This window comes from Cryptomeria japonica, chromosome 3 (assembly GCF_030272615.1).
Source record: "Cryptomeria japonica chromosome 3, Sugi_1.0, whole genome shotgun sequence".
Lineage (NCBI taxonomy): Eukaryota > Viridiplantae > Streptophyta > Pinopsida > Cupressales > Cupressaceae > Cryptomeria > Cryptomeria japonica.
This window is the reverse complement of record NC_081407.1, coordinates 875,035,482-875,054,751: the sequence shown is the minus strand read 5'-3', so window position 1 is coordinate 875,054,751 and position 19,270 is coordinate 875,035,482.

Here is a 19,270-nt window from a genome sequence, read left to right as displayed (position 1 = left end):
ACAAGAATATATGTAAAAACTAACAGGGGACGCCTGTTTACAATTAATACAACTTTAAATCCTGCCCATTATAAGACAGGGGAAGTTCAAAACCATCCTGATAAGCAAGTCTAAAAGAGTTGGGCCCCTTTACCTTGTGAATCACATAAGGTCCCTTCCATAGCGACTCAAATTTTCCATGAGCACCTTTCAGTTCTCTCCTTTTATCCCACAATAACACTAGGTCCCCTTTCATGAACTTCCTGGGCCTTGCTTTTTGATCAAAAATCTTTTTAACCCTCATCTGATGTTTTGTGATCCTGTCAACCAGCTTCACTCTTTCTTCTTCAATTTTGGATAAATATATAATTTGTTTTTCAAGTGAGCTCTGGAAAAATGCATCTTCTATTATCGTCTACAATTTAGAAGCCGCTAATTCTAAAGGAAGAGAGATTTGTGCGCCAATACCATAAACTAGTTTAAATGGTGACATTCCTATGGCCCATTTTGGTGAAGTTCGATCTGCCCATATTGCTTCATGTAGCTTCTTATGCCAATCCCTGAAATTTTCACTGACTAACTTTCTCATGATATTGATCAAGTTCTTATTACTTGATTTTGCTTGACCGTTACCCTGAGTATAATAATCAGAAGCGTGTGCCAAAACAATTCCATGATCATAGAAAAATAAGCTCAATTCTGATGAAGAAAAATTTGATGCATTATCTGCGACTATTTTTTGAGGGACTCCAAACCTGACAAGGATATTCTCCTTAAGGAATTACACACAATTTCTGAGGTAGTTTTCTTTACAGGGATAGCTTCCACCCACTTAGTGAAATAATTTGTTGCCGTTAATATGTGAGTGTGCCCCGCACTAGAAATGGGATTCAAAGGACCAATAAAATCTAGTCCCCACTGCTTAAAAGGTTCTTCAATTACCACAGGCCTCAAAGGCAAGGCAGCCAACTGGGGTTTACCTGTGAACAACTTGCATTTCTTACACTTCGCCACCCAGGCGTATGCATCCCGGAACATCCCTGGCCAATTGTAATAGTTTCTCAGGATTTTTTATGCAATAACCGTAGAGGAAAAGTGGCCCCCACATGCTTCATTATGGAAAGTTTTCAATAGAGCTTCTTGATGCAGTTTATCTACGCATCGGAGGAAAGTGCCATCTAACCCCTTTTTATACAATATGTTATTTGAGATAACATACTTTGCAGCTTTCAACCTCAAATTCCTTTTTTCCCTAGGAGAAAGATGATTGGGATAGTCCCCATACATAAGATTATACACCACATTAGTGAACCAAGAATCTTGATGATCAATGAACAGGGTTAAAGGTAAACTATCGTCCTCTTTGGACTCATTTTCTGCCATCAATCTACAGAGGCCTTGTCTTCTGACCAGTTTAGTGGGCTTTATATCTAAATTTAATTCTTGTATCTTGGAGACCCAAGATGCTCTATTGTTGATGCCAACATCTTGTTGAGTTAAAACAACCTTTACTGCAGAATTGGGAACAAAAACAATCGCATGCGAGTGAAGTATATAATACCTAAACTGCTTCAGAGCTTTTACCACCACATAAGCCTGCTTCTCTATCTGTGAGTACTTCAACTCGTGCTTCTTCAGGGGAATACTCATAAAAGAAATCAACACTTCCTCATTATCTTCACCTTTTTGTACCAAGATCTTGGACATAGTATGTTCTGATGCATAGGAATAAATAATAAAGTCTTTATTGAAATCCGGATTTACTAGGGTAGGGGCATGTGCAATCTCCTTCTTAATATCTTTGAAAGCTTTTTTGCTAGCTTCGTTCCACTTAAAAGTTTCCTTCTCACTCATCATATTCATGATGTACTTGGTAGTTTCAGCAAAATCAAGAATAAAATGTCTTAAGAAGTTTACCTGTCCAAAGAAAGACCTCACTCCATTTCTATTTGAGGGGAGACTAAGCTGTTGTATCGCCTTTACTCTTTGTGGATCAACTTTTACTCCTTCTTGTGAAACAATGTGTCCCAGAAGTTTTCCTTCCATGACACCAAAAATGGACTTTTTGGGGTTTAGGGATACCCCATGCTCCCTACATCTCATTAGAACTTTTCTCAAGTCTCGCACATGATGCTTCCTTTTTTTGGAGAATACAGTTAAATCATCTAAATACACCACAATAATCTTATCTCTCAAGTGTCCAAAGGAAAGATCCATCGCTCTTTGAAAAGTTGCTCCCATGTTAATCAAACCAAAAGGCATCCTATTATAAGCAAAGGTGCCCTAGGGAGTTATAAAGGTTGTTTTATGTTGATCCTACTCCATGACACTAATATGATTATACCCAGAGAAACCGTCCAACATAGACATCATCTTCGATCCAGAAATAGTTTGTAAAATATGATCCATCGTGGGTAGGGGATAATTATCTTTTAGACTTTCTTGGTTTAAGTTTCTAAAATCAACACAGATTCGTATCTCGCCATTCTTTTTCTGAACAGGAACTATGTTCGCAATCCAGGTAGAATGGTGTAAAGGATAAATAATTCAGGCCTTCAATATTTTGTCAACCTCATGAAAAATCGCTTCTGCTACCTTTGGATTAAAGTTTCTTCACTTCTGTCGGAAAGGATTAACACCTAGTTTCAAAGGAATTTGATGTTGAAACTTACCATCCCTAAAGTTCTTCAAATCATCATAAATCCAAGCAAAAACATCTCTAAGCTCAACTAGCAAATCAATAAACCTCTTTCTTTCCACTTTGGAGCAACATTTTCCCAAATTAACAAATTTAGGATCCTCATTGATACCAATGTTAATTTTCTCATACTCCCCAGAGCTCTGAATCACAGGAGCTTCCTTATCTCTTCGCTTAACATATCCATCTTTCCTATCAAAAAGATGTTCAAGCAATACTAAACCCTTTGGATTTTTATTTCCTTTTAACTACAGCATCCTTTCATGTACTTCCTCTTGCGTATCAGGAGAAAACTCTTTACAACTCACCTCCAACCCTTCATAAAACAAGGATGTAAAAATAACAACACATTGCAGAAAGTTCTGAATTTGTTTATCATTTTCAAACACCTGCCAGGATTCAAAATTATCTGGCACACTAGGTCTATAAACTAATTCAACCCTATAAGTGTCGGTTGTGAAATTTGGGTGTGGAACCAGCAAGGCTGCAAATACTGCCAAAGAATCTTCCTTTGAATTAAATTCCCTAGGAAAAGCTTCAATTGAAAAAGTATTGAAAGCTTCAATCTCATCCCAAACACAATCCCTATAATGTCTCAATCTCTCATTTTTGACCGCAAATAATCCAATCACCTGCTTAACAATAAGCTTTGCATCACCCCTCACCTTCAGCATTTTGATTTGCAACCTCTTTGCTTTGGCCATACGTAATAGTAAGGACTCATATTTGGCCGTATTATTTGTGTTTTGGAAATCCAACTTGAATGAATAAGGAATGACCTTTCTGGAGGGAGGTATCAAAACAACCCCAACCCCTGATCCCAAGGATGAACAACTCCCATCAAATTCCATAGACCAAAGTTCATTTGACTTACCTACACCCAGTAACATACTCTCATCCTGAGGGTTAGTCGATATCATGTAATTTCCAAAGCCACAATCTTGATACAAAATTTGAGCTTTTGGATCATCAGAGGGAAAAACTGTGTACTTAGCCTTCGTTTCAGTGTACAAAAGGACTCTCTGTTTTCCAACTGTGATCACCACTTGAGACCAGTCCATCTTAATTTCCCCTCCCATGTCTTTACAAAAGGTGTGACTCAAAAACATACCATAGCTAGTAGGAATATCAGCCACTAGGATTGTCAACTTGATTCTCTTGGCAGGATGTGCTACCAAGGCAACCTGTGCATCTTTAATTTGCCCTAGTAAAGGAACCTGCTTGGAGTCCATGGAGTAACATTTGCCAAAGGTCTTTGTTAGGGTTAAACCTAAAGCTTTTTCTACGGTTGAAGGCATGATATTATCGGATGCTCCTGAGTCAATTATGCAATTACTCAACTTATGCCCATTAATATATAAGGACACATAGAAAGGTTCATGTTTATTTTCAAGGTTAGGTTCAAATAGATCATCTTGCAGAGGGATAGACCTTGATGAGCTCTCAGAAGTTATTTGGGTTGGACTAACATTAGCATGTGTTGGTGAATCAGTGCTCATGGGTTTCTGGGTTTCACTTGCTAAGGCATGAGCATCATCCCCTTTAACAAATTTGACCAATCTATCTAGTTCTCTCGAGTTTAACTTCAAATACTCAGCCAGAGAAATTTGAACACAAGATGTTTTGCAAAACTCAATGATATCAAAAGGGTTAGTAAAAGAATCAGAACCTGAAGGAGCAACTCTTGGAACCACTTTTGACATACCTCCATGACGAGTTAAGATTTCTTTTCCTTTCTCAGAACTGTGTACAGGTGTTGTAGCATCTTGAGATTTCAAATTCTATTGAGTTCTTGTAACAATTGCATATGAGGAATCTTCCAAAGATACCAACATGTTTCCTCCCCTCTCTGAGTCAGAGACATATTCCATATAATGAATTTAAGAGTTGTCAGGCATACCTTGGGATCCTACTTCATCCGCTTCTAAGATTGTTTCTCCTTTACTAACCATTTGAGAAAAATGAACCATCTCTAGGCACAAAAATCCATCATGTTCATCAGTTAAATGAAACACACAATAATTTGTCTTAAGTGGTGGTGCTTCAATAGCAAGTCTTTGCTGAATAGGGGGAAATTGTAATTATCTTCCCCCACCTCCTTTTTGATTAGGATATCTCCTAGGAATATCTTGATATGGTTGAGAATAGGAAGTACTTGCTTTAGGAGTCTGCCTCTTTAGGGCAATTACATCATTCATTAACCGTTGAATAACAGGATCTGAGGAAGTAGTGTGTTGAGCATTGGATGTTTGTACCTCTCTTTTCCATTTGTCCACAGTGATCAAATCATCCTCTAATTCAACTGTGAGAGTTTTAGCGGCATTCAAATCAGCAACCCTTTTCCTACGAATCAATAAACTTAATTTCGAGGGTATTGAATTAATAAAAAAACATTTGAGATTATCATCTGAAGGTTTTTGGTTAACCGGAATCTTGTGAAGAATCTTATCAAATCTTGCTACAAAGTTCCTCATGGATTCAGGTAGTTCCTTTTTCAACTGGGATGGCTGAGCTAGAAGGGAGTGTTCATCTTCAGCTACCTTGAATCTAGCTTCAAACCTTGTCTTCAAATCTTGCTAGGTCATTATCACACTATTCAGAAAATGATAAAACCAGTTAGTCGCTACTCCTGTCAATGTTTGGATAAACAACCTAATAGCCACATCTTCATGTTGAACCGCTATTACTCCATAGGCTACACTGAAAGCATTCAAATGCTCATCTACAGTGACCATCCCATCCCCGCTAAATTTAGGCAAACGATCCTTGACAACTTTTGGCAAGGGGTTAAGGTTCAAGCCTAGGTTCAATGGGCCTACAGCTGCCCCCCATGGGTTATTGGCCGCCATTGGAAGTATAATATTAAGGGGAGTAGGGTTGAATGAAATGGGTATGGCAACACCATGCAGGACCAACGCTTGACAAACTAGGGATGCAGGTGATGACGACAAAGGAGATGGAGGTTTAATCCTTGCCCTTCATTGGGGCAAAAAGGTGGATTGGAAATTTAGATTCTGCAATTCTTCAAAAATATGATCATAAACCCCCCTTCTCCTCTGGGATCTAGCATATGGTCTGGAGTCTAGTGTGGAACAATCAGGGCAACAAACGTCTGGGAATCTAGAACTGATTATCAAGGATGTGGATAAAGAAAACCCTAGGGACTACTATCCGTTCAATGACTAACATGGGCTGATCCGATTGTCTTTCTATCTCACTAAGAAGAGCATTGATTCTATCATATTCTGCTCGACTTCTTCTAAGCCTCCAGGCTAGAGTATCCAGCTCTGAGGTAATGTTACTTTATTCCTCTTGTACCCAGTTTAGATTTGGTTGCAAGAAATGCAAAAACCCTTCAAGAGGCAATACCATTTATGGAAAATAGAGTACACTTATAATAATGATCTGGTTTTATAATCAGTTATTCTCTTCGTTCCCCAGCAGAGTTCCCAAAAATCTATTGGTAAATAGATTTGTCTTTCCTTATCTATTTAATTCAAAGCACTATGAAGCATAGGAAAGCAAACAAATTTTCTACCAAACAGTTGGAAAATCATCTAATTGATTAACCTCTGAATTTAGGTACAACTCTCTCCAGTGAATATTCATTCGGCTCCAAATTACATACAATCAATAGGATGCTTTTCACCAGAAAGCACTTAAAGGCAATTGCATACACCATTTGATACAAAATGAATGCAAGCACTGATCTATATATAATTTTCTATATAAAGCTGACAGACTTCATACGAACACTAAAAAAAAATGGAAATTAAAACTTATAAAGATGAACTTAGCCAATAGTTTTTTGCACATATAGAAATTATAACAGCCCCTTCATCGAAATAGATTTACACATAAATCAAACTTCAAAATCAAACACACAGATTTGAAATTGAAAATAGTTGTTAATAAGATATCACATTCACTGATGGTCATCTACTTTCTTCATACACAAAATGTTCTTAGCCAATCTTAAAGATAGTTTTTCTTCCAAAAATTTAGTGAACCCCTTTAAAGTCATTACATAAGATATTTACAGGTCACTAGACCCAATAGTTTTTTTAACCTAAGTAAAATTAACTCGCCAGAGTTAATAGAAAGAAACCCTAACTGTATAACTGAAATTTAAAGAAAATAACTAGACACGCTGGCAAACAACTGCCAACAGTGCTAGTCATGCAATTTGCTCAGTTTCGGTGCAATTGCTCGGGTTGGTGTCTTGGACAGACACCATCACTACCTTGGCCATGCTCCAGTCTCGGTGCACTTTTGAAAACTCTTGGATTATAGTTACGTGCGGCAAACTGATATGAATAACTCTTTGCTTCCAGAGCTCCTTTTTCCTCTTTACCATTTGCACTTTATCTCTATGTGAATCTAGATGATTGAGGCAAACAGTGAGCATCGATTCTGTCTACCCCAACTATAATGACAATAATAATACCTCTAATTGAAATCTCAATCCAAAGTTTGGACATTCATATGGTAGAGTTTACTATTCTCATGGCTGGTGTTCATTTAGTTGTCAATCCAGGAACGTAAAACTTGAAATGGGTCTGCAATATATATGCACTAAGCTCCTTAAATGATTATTCTTAATTACTGTAAGAAAGATATGAATGGAAATCATAAAGGCTAAATGAAAGCTTTGCAAAACTCTGCTAAAATGATCTAATGGAAATAACAGGAATCGCACCATTCTGCCTTGGCTGCAGGAACAGTCAAAGGATCTATTTCCAGTGGCTGCAAGAACAACCTAGTCATGAACTTCTACTGAAACTAAGTAAAAACTAACTTCAATAATCATAAACATGGGATCACTCACCAACTGGGCCCCCTTGGATGAGTGATATCAAACTCTCCACAAAGAACTATTAATAGATCAGAATAACATATTTTTATTCATTTCTTCCTGAACGATGATTACATATTCAAAAGGAGAAAATTCAGAATACTTGACAAAAACTTTGCTCAATCCCTTTCAATTCTATCTAACTCTCAGAAAAGAAGGAAGAGCTTATTATAAAGAAAAGATAGACTATAATGGACAACTCCATTTACGCCCAGAAGAAGAGGCAGATAGCTGTCAGATGAAGGGGATAACAGAGAGCTTGGCTGAAGGAACTGTGGATCTGAAACCAAACCATAGTCTTTGCACGCCAAAGAGATATTTTGCAAATTAAACATGCACCAAAGTTAAACTCCCATGGTCAAGTACAACTGCTCCGATTATGCCATAGAATGTGCTCGCTTGAATCTCCTTCGATTTGACCTCCAGCTATTTGAACGTGATTCTCTAGTCCTTAGGCGCGAAAGAGAATTCTCCACCACAACATCAATTATTATCTACACTAAAACAAAAACAATATACAAGGACATGCATATGTATCTTACTTAACTAATACATTCATTAACTCACATATGAAATCATCCTAAATAATCCGCATATCACAGGAACAAACCATTTGGCTACAAGAATGAATTGGCATGGCTACAGGAATTAACAGACAAGGTTCAAACATGATTTCTTAAGTTCAGTTTTAAAATATGGATTACGTATAGTCAATTCACAATATTTTACTATCACAATGCAACCCAAAAGATACCAAAAACCTAAGAGTCCTGATAAAAAAACATGTCAATACACCAACTTATCATGCCTCCCAACTTTAAGGGTTTGTTGCTCCTGTAGCAAAAGGAGAATTTCTGATTTTTGTTGAAACTCTGAAATCACCAACAGTGTCCTGTCCGGTTCCCTTGGAAGGCAAATTCTAATAAAATCCCTTCATTTTCGCCAACCTGGACCATCTAGCTATTTCTTCAACATCTACATCATAATTTTGTTCTGTTGGTTGGCATGCCAAAAGTGGCCACATTAGGCTAGGAGGTTGAAAGACTAATGGTAACCAATTATTGGATTTCTCCCTTCCTAGCTATATGTACTTGGAGGCTCTCTGTATAGATGCATGAAAATTCTGGAATGAGTAGGGTTCTCCCAGTTTTAAATGATCTAGTAGATGATTCTGGCATTGAGTTAGTCCCTCTAGTGTTGTTGTCTTGTGGGTCTGAACTAATTGCTCATATGTTTGATAGACTTCCTCTCTCATTGGAATTACTATCTTACTAACATCATCTCTTATTAGCAACTTTTTCCAATCATAATACAAAACCCTGGGTGCTTCTGATTCCCTCTTCAATGGCAATGGATAGTCAAGTTCCAATTTTTCAAACTCCCTGGCTTGTGGTCCTATAATCATTTCATTTTGTATCCAAGACATTAGAGCTCTGAGATGGATATCCCCAATGTACAACAAAGGATTCCATTCTCTGTCCTGAGGTACAACATAATTATGTAAATATAATTCACATAACAGGTTCCTTAAAGAATGTGGGGAGGTTTAATGTCCCTTACTATGCGGTTTAATCTGAAATTCAGATACCGTTCTTTCAAGTGCACTGCATTATCTCAGGAACCATACCATAAATCTCTTCTACCTTAGTCTCCAATTCTTTAATTCTTTTATCTTTCTTCTCAATCTCTTTTTGCTGCTTATTAATTATCCCTTGCAACCTATCCTTCTCTATTTCCCATTGCCTAAAGAATGTTAAAGCAATTGATAAACTAGTTAGGGATGAAAGAGTTCTTATGGGTCCTACCTTAGACCGTGAGATTTCTTCAATAACTTCCTCATTCTGGATTGGCATATTTCCCACGTTTTCTTCAAGTTGTTGTGGAACATCATCAATAATCTCCTCACATTGCAATGTCACTAAAGCTAGATTTGCAAGCTTATCCATTACAATTTCTTCCTGAATTTCTTCTTAGATTTCTTCTCCTGCATGATTTTCTTGCATTTCCTCTTCTATAGGGTTTTCTTGAATTTCCTCTTCTATAGGGTTTTCTTGAATTTCCTCCTCTGCAGCATCTTCTTCTTCTGAAGTTTTTATTGCAATCACCTCTGGTGGATTACTCATTGGTTGATTCTTCTATGTCCTCCTTCTTGTTCTTCTCACATACACTTTTGAAATAGATGTAGGAGTTTTTGTTTTTGCTCGACACTTCTTGGCTGCAAGAGGGATATGCACTTCCTGCGACCGGATAACAAATTCTTCATCTGACTCCTCATTTTCCAATTCTTTTCCTTCCCTCTACAAAATAGGTGAACCTCCTTGAAGAGAGGTAGAGGGTTGTCCTTCGATTGGCTCTGCTTCAATATTTTCTTCTAAAATAATTGTAGCTCCTTCAGCAACCAGCAAACCCTCATCTTCACAAGAAAGACCTTCTGCAACTATCTCTTCTTGAACCGGCGAATTATTTTCAATAGGGGCTTCATCTACCCTAAATTGCAGAATATCTTCAAACACACCCCATTCCATTTGTGAAACATCTCTCAGGGACCGTTGTACCAGCAACTTCACCAGTCCATGATGGCTAACAGAGCGATTTCCATATTTTTTAGTCTCCTTAGCACTTATAGAAATGAGATGATACAAGAAATTTGGGACATTAACTCACCAGTCATGACGCAGATGACTAAGTAACTTGAAGTGAGGCAAATGGAGATTTGAATACCATCCTTCATAGGTAATATATTTCATAATATACAGAGCTACCTGAGGCCAATGTGCTGGCAAAGAAACCCTTCTAGTCCCTTGCCTATCCACCATTAAGGGTCTGTCAATAGAAATTGTGAACTCTGCCCTGGCACTCTTTGCATCCTTCGATTCTGGAAAGAGTTCTCCTTCTTGCAACAACCCTGTGACCTCTGCAATTCACTACTCTGTAGCAATCACCCTCAACCCCTTAATTGTAGCTTCTCCTTCATCAAAATAATGCATAAATTCCGTAGCTATTTTGTCATTGAAATCCCTGATTCTCAAGAAATAGTCTAGCTAGCCGTGGTTTTGGAAATAATGCACACAGACAACATCCTGCAACAACCTTTCATGGACAATTGGTTCATCATGAATCAGATCACCACCCATCTTTTACTCTGATACTTCCGTAGCTTTACCAAAATGTTTGACAGATTCAAAAAGGTTAAAATCTACATATCTTAAATTTGGCAGCAAAACTTATTATTCACTCATGTGAAATAATAATCATCATAAGTAATGTCAGTTAGGAAATCAGTTCGGGATAATAAATCTAACTAGGAAAAAGGATCATAAAGTACCCCCCCAACTTAACCTAGCACGTGTCCACACAGGCTAACAAGATTTTGGGTTTGAAGCGGATTAAAACAGGATTAAAATCATAATGAACTAATAAATGCAAAATTAAAATAAAGTACAATATACACGTACCTGCAATTGGGCAAAAATGATGGCAAAATGAAATGAAGTGACAGGTAAGAAAGTGGGATGGAATGTAGTGGATGGAACTTTATGTATGAAGAACAATATTTCACATGAAAATATTTGATTATGATACGATAAATAAGTTCACTGCAGAGGCTACAAGAACATTACCTTTATCAACATGCTCAAGTGCAACAGGAAGCTCATGAATTGTTACTGAATCATTGGCAGTTGCTATAGAAACTCTTCTCTAGTAGTTGGCTTGTGATAAAGTCGTAGTCGATGTCCATTCACTAAGAGTTTAAATCGAACAGGATCTATTGTGGACAACCGAACTGCTCCATTGTGAAAAATTTCTTCTACCTCATAAGGACCCAACCACCTTGTTTGGAGTTTTCCCATAGAATCCTTATATCTGGAATCATACAAGAGTGCCCAGTCACCAACTTTGAATTTCTTTTCTCTGATATATTTATCATGCCATTTGGCTCTTTGGTTTTGAATCAACTCTGTCTATTGAACAACTATCTTTCTCCATTCATAAAGAACATTTAACTACTGAATGCATTCCTTCTATGCTTCAGACAATGTCATATTTAGTTGTAGAGCTGTTCTCAAGGTTTTATGCTCAAATTCAATAGGCATCATTCTTGTTTTGCCATAAACCATCTCAAAAGGTGTGAATCCAATTGGTGTTTTCCATGTTGTTCTATATGCCCAAATTGCCTCTGAAAGCTGATTAGACCAATCTTTCTTGTGGATAGACACTGTTTTTGTAAGAATAGACTCAAGCTCTCTATTGGTAACTTCTACTTGGCTATTAGACTGTGGATGGTATGGAGTAGATTTCCTGTGTCTTATATTATATTCATTGACCAAAGCTTTTATCAATGTTGATGTAAATTGAGGTTTCTGATCTGAGACAATTTCCTTGGGTACTCCATACATTATAAATATTTCTTCATAGAGAAACTCAGCTACCTTATTATCTCTTGCATGTTGCATAGCTCTAGCTTCTACCCATTTTGTCACATAGTCTGTGCATACCAAGATATAAGATTTACCATTAAAAGGTGGATCAATGGGGCCAACAAAATCTAATCCCCATTTGTCAAATGGTGTAACAGATATTTGAGGATATAGTGGCATCTCATCAGATTTTGTAGGTCTGCCCATTCGCTGACACCTGTCACACTTCCTTGTGTACTAAGCTGCATCCTTGTGCAGTGTAGGCCAATAATAACCAGTATTGAGTATTTTTAGTGCTGTCATTTTGGCAGTAAAATGACCTCCACATAGTTCATCATGACATGGATGCAAGATGTCATATGTTTCATCTTCTCTGACACATCTTCGCATAACTTGATCAGGTCCAGTATAAAATAGACAATCAGCAATCCATGAAAAGTTAAAACTTTTTTCAACTAGCAACCTTCTTTCCTTAGGAGAAAAAGAAATTGGCATCTTAGCTACAGCTAAATAGTTGGAAATATCAGCATACCAAGGAGTATGAGCCTATATGAGAAACAAATGCTCATCTGGAAAAGTGTCATCTATCATTGTAGAGTCTTCCTGCAATTGAAGACGTGAAAGATAATCTACAACAACATTAGACTTCCCTGGCTTATCAACAACTGTGATATCAAATTCCTGCATCAACAATAACCGGTGAGCCAGTCTACTAGTGATGGATGGCTTATTCATAAGATATCTAATTGCAGTATGATCTGTATGCACAAATATTGGATACCCTATAATATAGTGTCTAAACTTGTTAAGGGCATATGATAGCTAGCATTTCTTTTTCAGTAACTGTATAATTCAATTCAGGTCCTTGCAAATTCTTGCCGATATAATATATTGCATTTTCCAACTTTTTAACTTTTTGTCCTAACACTGCTCCTATAGCATAATCAGATGCATCAGTATGGATTTGGAATGGTAGAGACCAATTAGGTCCTTTAAGAATTGGTGCTTGAGTCAAAGCATGCTTAAGATTTAAAAAAGCTTCATTACATGCCGAGGTCCATTTAAATTCTGCATCTTTAGTAAGCAGTGTATATAAGGGACTTGCAATTTTGCTGAAATTTTTAATGAACTTTCTGTAGCATCCAGCATGGCCAAGAAAACTTCTCACATCTTTCTGCTTCATAGGGTCATTAATTTGCTGAATAACCTCAATCTTTGCTGGATCCACTTGTATGCCTTGTACAGATATATGATGACTAAGGACTATTCCTTCTTCTATCATAATGAAACACTTTTCACTATTTAGAGACAAGTTGTAGTCTTCACACTACTACAAAACTTTCTTCAAATTAGCCAATGCTTGATCAAATTCAGAACCATAGGTTGTAAAGTCATCCATGTAAATTTTCATTATGTCTTGAGAAATATCAGAAAAAATACTGATGACTGCCCTTTGAAAAGTGGTTGGAGCATTACACAACCCAAAAGGAAGAACAGAATGTGCATAAGTGCCCCATGGACAAGTAAATGTTGTTTTCTCCTGATCCTCATGACCTATTTGTATCTGATTATAGCCACTGAATCCATCCAAAAATTAAAAATATCTCTTACCAGCAAGAGAATACAATACCTGATCTACAAATGGCAGTGGAAAATGATCCTTCCTTGTGGCTAAGTTCAAGGCTCTATAATCAACACATACTCTCCATTTTCCTCCCTATTTAGGAACTATCACCAAGGGTGATACCCATTGACTGCCAAAAATAGGATAGATAAATCCAGCTTTCAACAATTTCTGCAATTCTTCTTTAACTATCTCCTTCAAGGCGGGATTGACTCTTCTATGAGGTTGTCTGAGGGGACAACACTCATCCTTTATGTAAATGCGATGAGTACAAACTGTTGGATCAATTCCATTCATATCCTTGTAATCCCATGCAAAGGCATTTCTATGGAGTTTTAGCAAGTCCACCAGGCTATCCTTCTGAGTATCTGCTATATTCTTGTTGATGTTCAAATATTTATTCAATGCAACCTCTATCTTGATAGTAAGATCAATCTGATTTATATCAAAAACATGAGAATATGACAATTTCTGCGGCAACAAGGTATGCAAGATATCAGTGGCTGCAGGAAAATCCAATCCTGCAATATTCAGAACCAATTCCTGCAATTCTTGGTCTTCTATTAATTCATTTGTCAGAACCTTATAAAGGATTGATTCTTCATCATATAACTTCATGAGTGGCACTTGATTAATCATCATAAGGTGATTAATAGAGTCAATTTCTTCAGTTTCCTCTCCCAAAATAGGCCAAATAGCTTGTTGCTGCTCAAGCTGAGGTTATGCAGGGGAATACAAGGTCAATGTTTTTGTGGAACCGCCATCTGAAATAGTCATGTCTCCTAATCTACACCCAATATATGCATCATCTGTGGCAAGCCATGGTCTTCCCAAAATGACTAGATATCCCTCCAATGTTGCTTTTGGGGATAAAATCATAAAGTCTGAAGGATATTCCTAGGAATCTAGAATGACCACTATATCTTCTATCATACCATCAGGTCTTACCGCAGAGCCATCAGCAAGTTGAAGAACTATGGGTGTAGCCCTTAAACTATCTATCTCTAGATGTTTCATTACTTCCCTTGTCATTAAATTAATGGCTGCCCCTAGATCAACTAAAACATTCTTTATTTGACTGCTATTAATGACTATACTCACAACAGGACTGCCTAGATCAGAATACTTTGGAATAGCAATTTTTCCTAACATAATATCAGCCAATTGACCCATAACATGAACTATTTGTGGATCATTTTTCTTTCTACCAGGTTTCTTTAGGCATGCCTCTCTCAATGCCTTACCATATATTGGAACATCCTTTATTGCTTGCAGCAATAGAATTTTAGCACAAATGTGCTTCAGTTGATCAAGAATATCCAAGCTTTGTTGTTGATCAATTGAAACTTCTTTGTCTTTCAATCTTTGGGGAAATGATGGTAATATTTGATTCTGAGGTATTACATCATTAAGATCAGAGATTGGCTGCTCTTCTTGTACCTTAGTAATAATTGGCTGAGAGGGATTAGGTAGTGTTGTTCCAAATCGGAGGTGAATATCAACTAGTGATAAAGAATAGGCTGGGTATTGATTAGCATTAGCTGAATAAGCTTGTTGTTGTTGCTAAGATTTGATATTTGGATTAGGCAATGGTTGAGTAGGCAGCTGTGTTGGCTTGGGAGGTGGTGTTGTGGCTACAGGAGGTGGCATTAAAGCAAGAGGTTGTGGCTGCTGAGTAGGAGGCTGATATCCAGAAGATTGGGATGACCATGATGGGTTTCCCCTCCATTGAGAGGTAGGTTGCCAATTCTCTTGAAATTAGTTCCCTGCACCCTGAGGTGGATACTAGTTTCCCTGTGGCTACTGCCACTAGGGTATTTGATTAGCAAATTGCTATCTTTGGCCTTGTGATCCATACCAATATGGATAATTACCAAAATTTTGAGAATACTATGGTTGCCATTGGTTATTTGGTGCATAAGAATTACCACTATAACTAGAAAAGGAAAGTGGATCAGGTGGTATACCTTGTCTCTGAAAATTTGGTCTTCTCTAAGTAACATAGAAGACTTATTCATCCTCCCCTTGAATTGGTTTGAAATCAGGTACTTCAACATTTGCAACCATCTTACATCTACAATCTTTCTTCTGCTGCTTACAATGAGGACAAAATTCTGCAAGAAATGCATCAGCTTCCTCATACTTCTTCTTAGCTATCAATGTATCCAACTGAGTAGCCATATTGTTTATAATGTCCTCCTTGAAATCTTTTAACAAATGACTAAGTTCCAACCTAGAAACTTTAGTTCCAGATGATGATGATGGTGCTCTTGGCTTAAATCTCCTATTCTTCTTAGAAGTAGATCTGGAATACTTCTTGCAAATTTGTCCTATTTCAGCCCAAGTAGATTGTGTAATGTCACCCCCCCCATTAGATCTAAGGAATCGGTGCATTCATCACTAATACCCCTCAAGAATATCAATTTGAGGGAATCTTCATTCAGAGTACTATGCTTGGACTTCTTGACACTAAACAAAAACCTTTCCAGATAATCCTCAAGGCTCTCATCTTTAGTTTGTATCATTCTAAAGATATCATCTCCATGCTGATCAGTGCCTCTACAATAATCTATATATTTTGCAAGAAACAACCGTTTCATCTCATCCCATGTATTGATTGTGCTACTACCCAAACTCATGAACCATCTCAAGGATGACTCCTTCAAAGTGGCTGGAAAATTTTTGAGTCTATGGGCATCTATAGTATAGTCAAAACTCCTACAGAGAACATCAAACTCAAATAGAAATGTATCTGGATCCTCTGTGACCAACCCATAGAACTTAGGAAGTGAATATGTTGGAATGTTCTTGAGGTTAGCATTATCATGATGGTCAGAGATGGGAAACTCAAATGTTGGACTAGGTGGTGGCAGTGGTAGATTATTTCCACCAAGAGGTGGGTTCCCTTGCATTGGACTTATGAGGGTTATTACAATAGGCAACTCTTCTTCTTGTGGACCAAAAAGGAGCTGAAGACTACCTTCTGAAAATTCAGACTCAAGGTGATTCAAATTTTGTGGGACTTGATATAGCTTAGAAAAAGGGTTTATATTTGGAAAACTATCTTTTGCATGAGTAGTATGAGTGGGTAAAAATCTACCTCTAGCATCTCTTCTTCTATTATGCATGCAGATTTATGAAATTCAAACAATTAACTAGAAACTAAAATAATCATAAAAGGCTCTTAGCTTGACACCATCCCTAGCAACGGCGCCAAAAAATGTCTACCCCAACTATAATGACAATAATAATGACAAATATATATGCACTAAGCTCCTTAAATGATTATTCTTAATTACTGTAAGAAAGATAGGAATGGAAATCATAAAGGCTAAATGAAAGCTTTGCAAAACTCTGCTGAAATGATCTAATGGAAATAACAGGAATCACACCATTCTGCCTTGGCTGCAGGAACAGTCAAAGGATCTATTTCCAGTGGCTGCAGAAATAACCCAGTCATGAACTTCTACTGCAATTAAGTAAAAACTAACTTCAATAATCATAAACACGGGATCACTCACCAACTAGGCCCCCTTGGATGAGTGATATCAAACTCTCAACAAAGAACTATTAATAGATCAGAATAACATATTTTTATTCATTTCTTCCTGAAAGATGATTACATATTTAAAAAGAGAAAATTCATAATACTTGACAAAAACTTTGCTCAATCCCTTTCCATTCTGCCTAACTCTCAGAAAAGAAGGAAGAGCTTATTATAAAGAAAAGACAGACTACAATGGACAACTCCAGTTATGCCTAGAAGAAGAGGCGGATAGCTGTCAGCTGAAGGAGATAAGAGAGAGCTTGGCTGCAGGAACTGTGCATCTGAAACCAAACCACAGTCTTTGCACGCCAAAGAGATATTTTGCAAATTAAACATGCACCGAAGTTAAACTCCCATGGTGAAGTACAACTGCTCTGATTATGCCATAGATTGCACTCGCTTGAATCTCCTTCAATTTGACCTCCAGCTATCTGAACGTGATTCTCCAGTCCTTAGGTGCGAAAGAGAATTCTCCATCGTAGCATCAATTATTATCTGCACTAAAATAGAAACAATATACAAGGACATGCATATGTATCTTACTTAACTAATACATTCATTAACTCACATATGAAATTATCCTAAATAATCCGCATATCACAGGAACAAACCATTTGGTTGCAAGAATAAATTGGCATGGCTACAGGAATTAACAGAAAAGGTTCAAACATGATTTCTTAAGATTAGTTCTAAAACATGGATTACATATAGTCAATTCACAATATTTTACTATCACAATGCAACCCAAAAGATACCAAAAACCTAAGAGTCCTGATAAAAAACCATGTCAATACACCGACTTATCAGATTCCACTTTAGAGATCTTTGTAAAGTCTTCCACGGACAAGGATTTTTCCATCTTGATTTGTCTGGTGTGGCTGCTGAACTGGTTAATCATCTCTGTAGTTTCTTTCAGAGCTTCACTATCCTCTTTAAGTAATTGAAAATCCACGCAATGTAAGTCCTTCTACATGGTCACCCTAAAGGCTGTTAACTCGCCACATAGACTAGCTGACTCGTTATAACCCTGCTCAATTATTTGGTTGCGCCAGTCAATACTCTCCTTGCAAATGAACATTACATTTTCATTTAGTCTTGATACATGGTTTTTAGCAAGAAAGTTCATTAGACCATAACGATGAATATCCCGCATCTACTTCAAAATCACTGCCCACTTAGATTTCTCCTTCTACCAACAGACCAAGTCAGAATCCAAGGCTTTGGTGACCTCATTGGCATCCTTAAAAATATGGACCAAGTTTGTTATGTAATTAGTTGCTTGATGCATGATCGAGGTGAGCCACTCTGAGAAAACCTCAGCAATCATCCTATTTCGTTAAACTTCATCCAAGAATTTTTATTGTTAGGTGATTTTGGACTAAAAGGACCTGAATGTTGGGACAATGGCAAGGGGGTGTTCTACAAAGCATGGATATACTGGGCCATTTGTGTCAAACTTTGTTTCAACTCAGTCTTGTCACTCTCATCTTTCTAGGTATGAGAGATAATTCGCTTGGTGGAAGTCTCCAAGTGCTTCACATCCATGGCTTTGGTTCCGATGCAAAAATCTATTCATTCAATAGCATAGTCTGCTTCTGAAGCCATAGTAGCATCTTTGTTAGGCTTGGGTCTAGCAATGTCTACGGTCCAATGCTTCATGTTTTTATCAAAGTCAATCATTGCCTTTGTTTTTAACTTTTTGGGCTTTGTAGACCTTCCCAGACATTTGCTCACGATGTCCTCCATCGATACTAAAATTGCAACTACATTCCTTTTCCTTGTGATTGAATCACTTAGCCATTTTGGTGCTAGGGTCAGTTCTTTTGAAGGCATGAGTGGAAACCCTACTGACGGTGGTGGCGTTGCATGGTCTATATGGGACTAGATTTCGAGTGCTCTTGAGTCCTAAAAGATAGCATCTATGTCAATTGAAACCTTGTCTGCTTCGAAAACAAGGGATGTCATCTTACTCGGTGTTTCCTCTAGGTCCAAATCTAGAATGAGGTGAGAAACCAATGGCTTGAAAACCTTCTTGGATCTCGATCTAGTAACTCGACTAGCAATAGAAAGCTCAATCCCAAGGTCAAGTTTCTCTTCTTTAATCCTTGCCTGTGCTTTTCCTGCATTAGAAACAGGAATGTTAGTCACA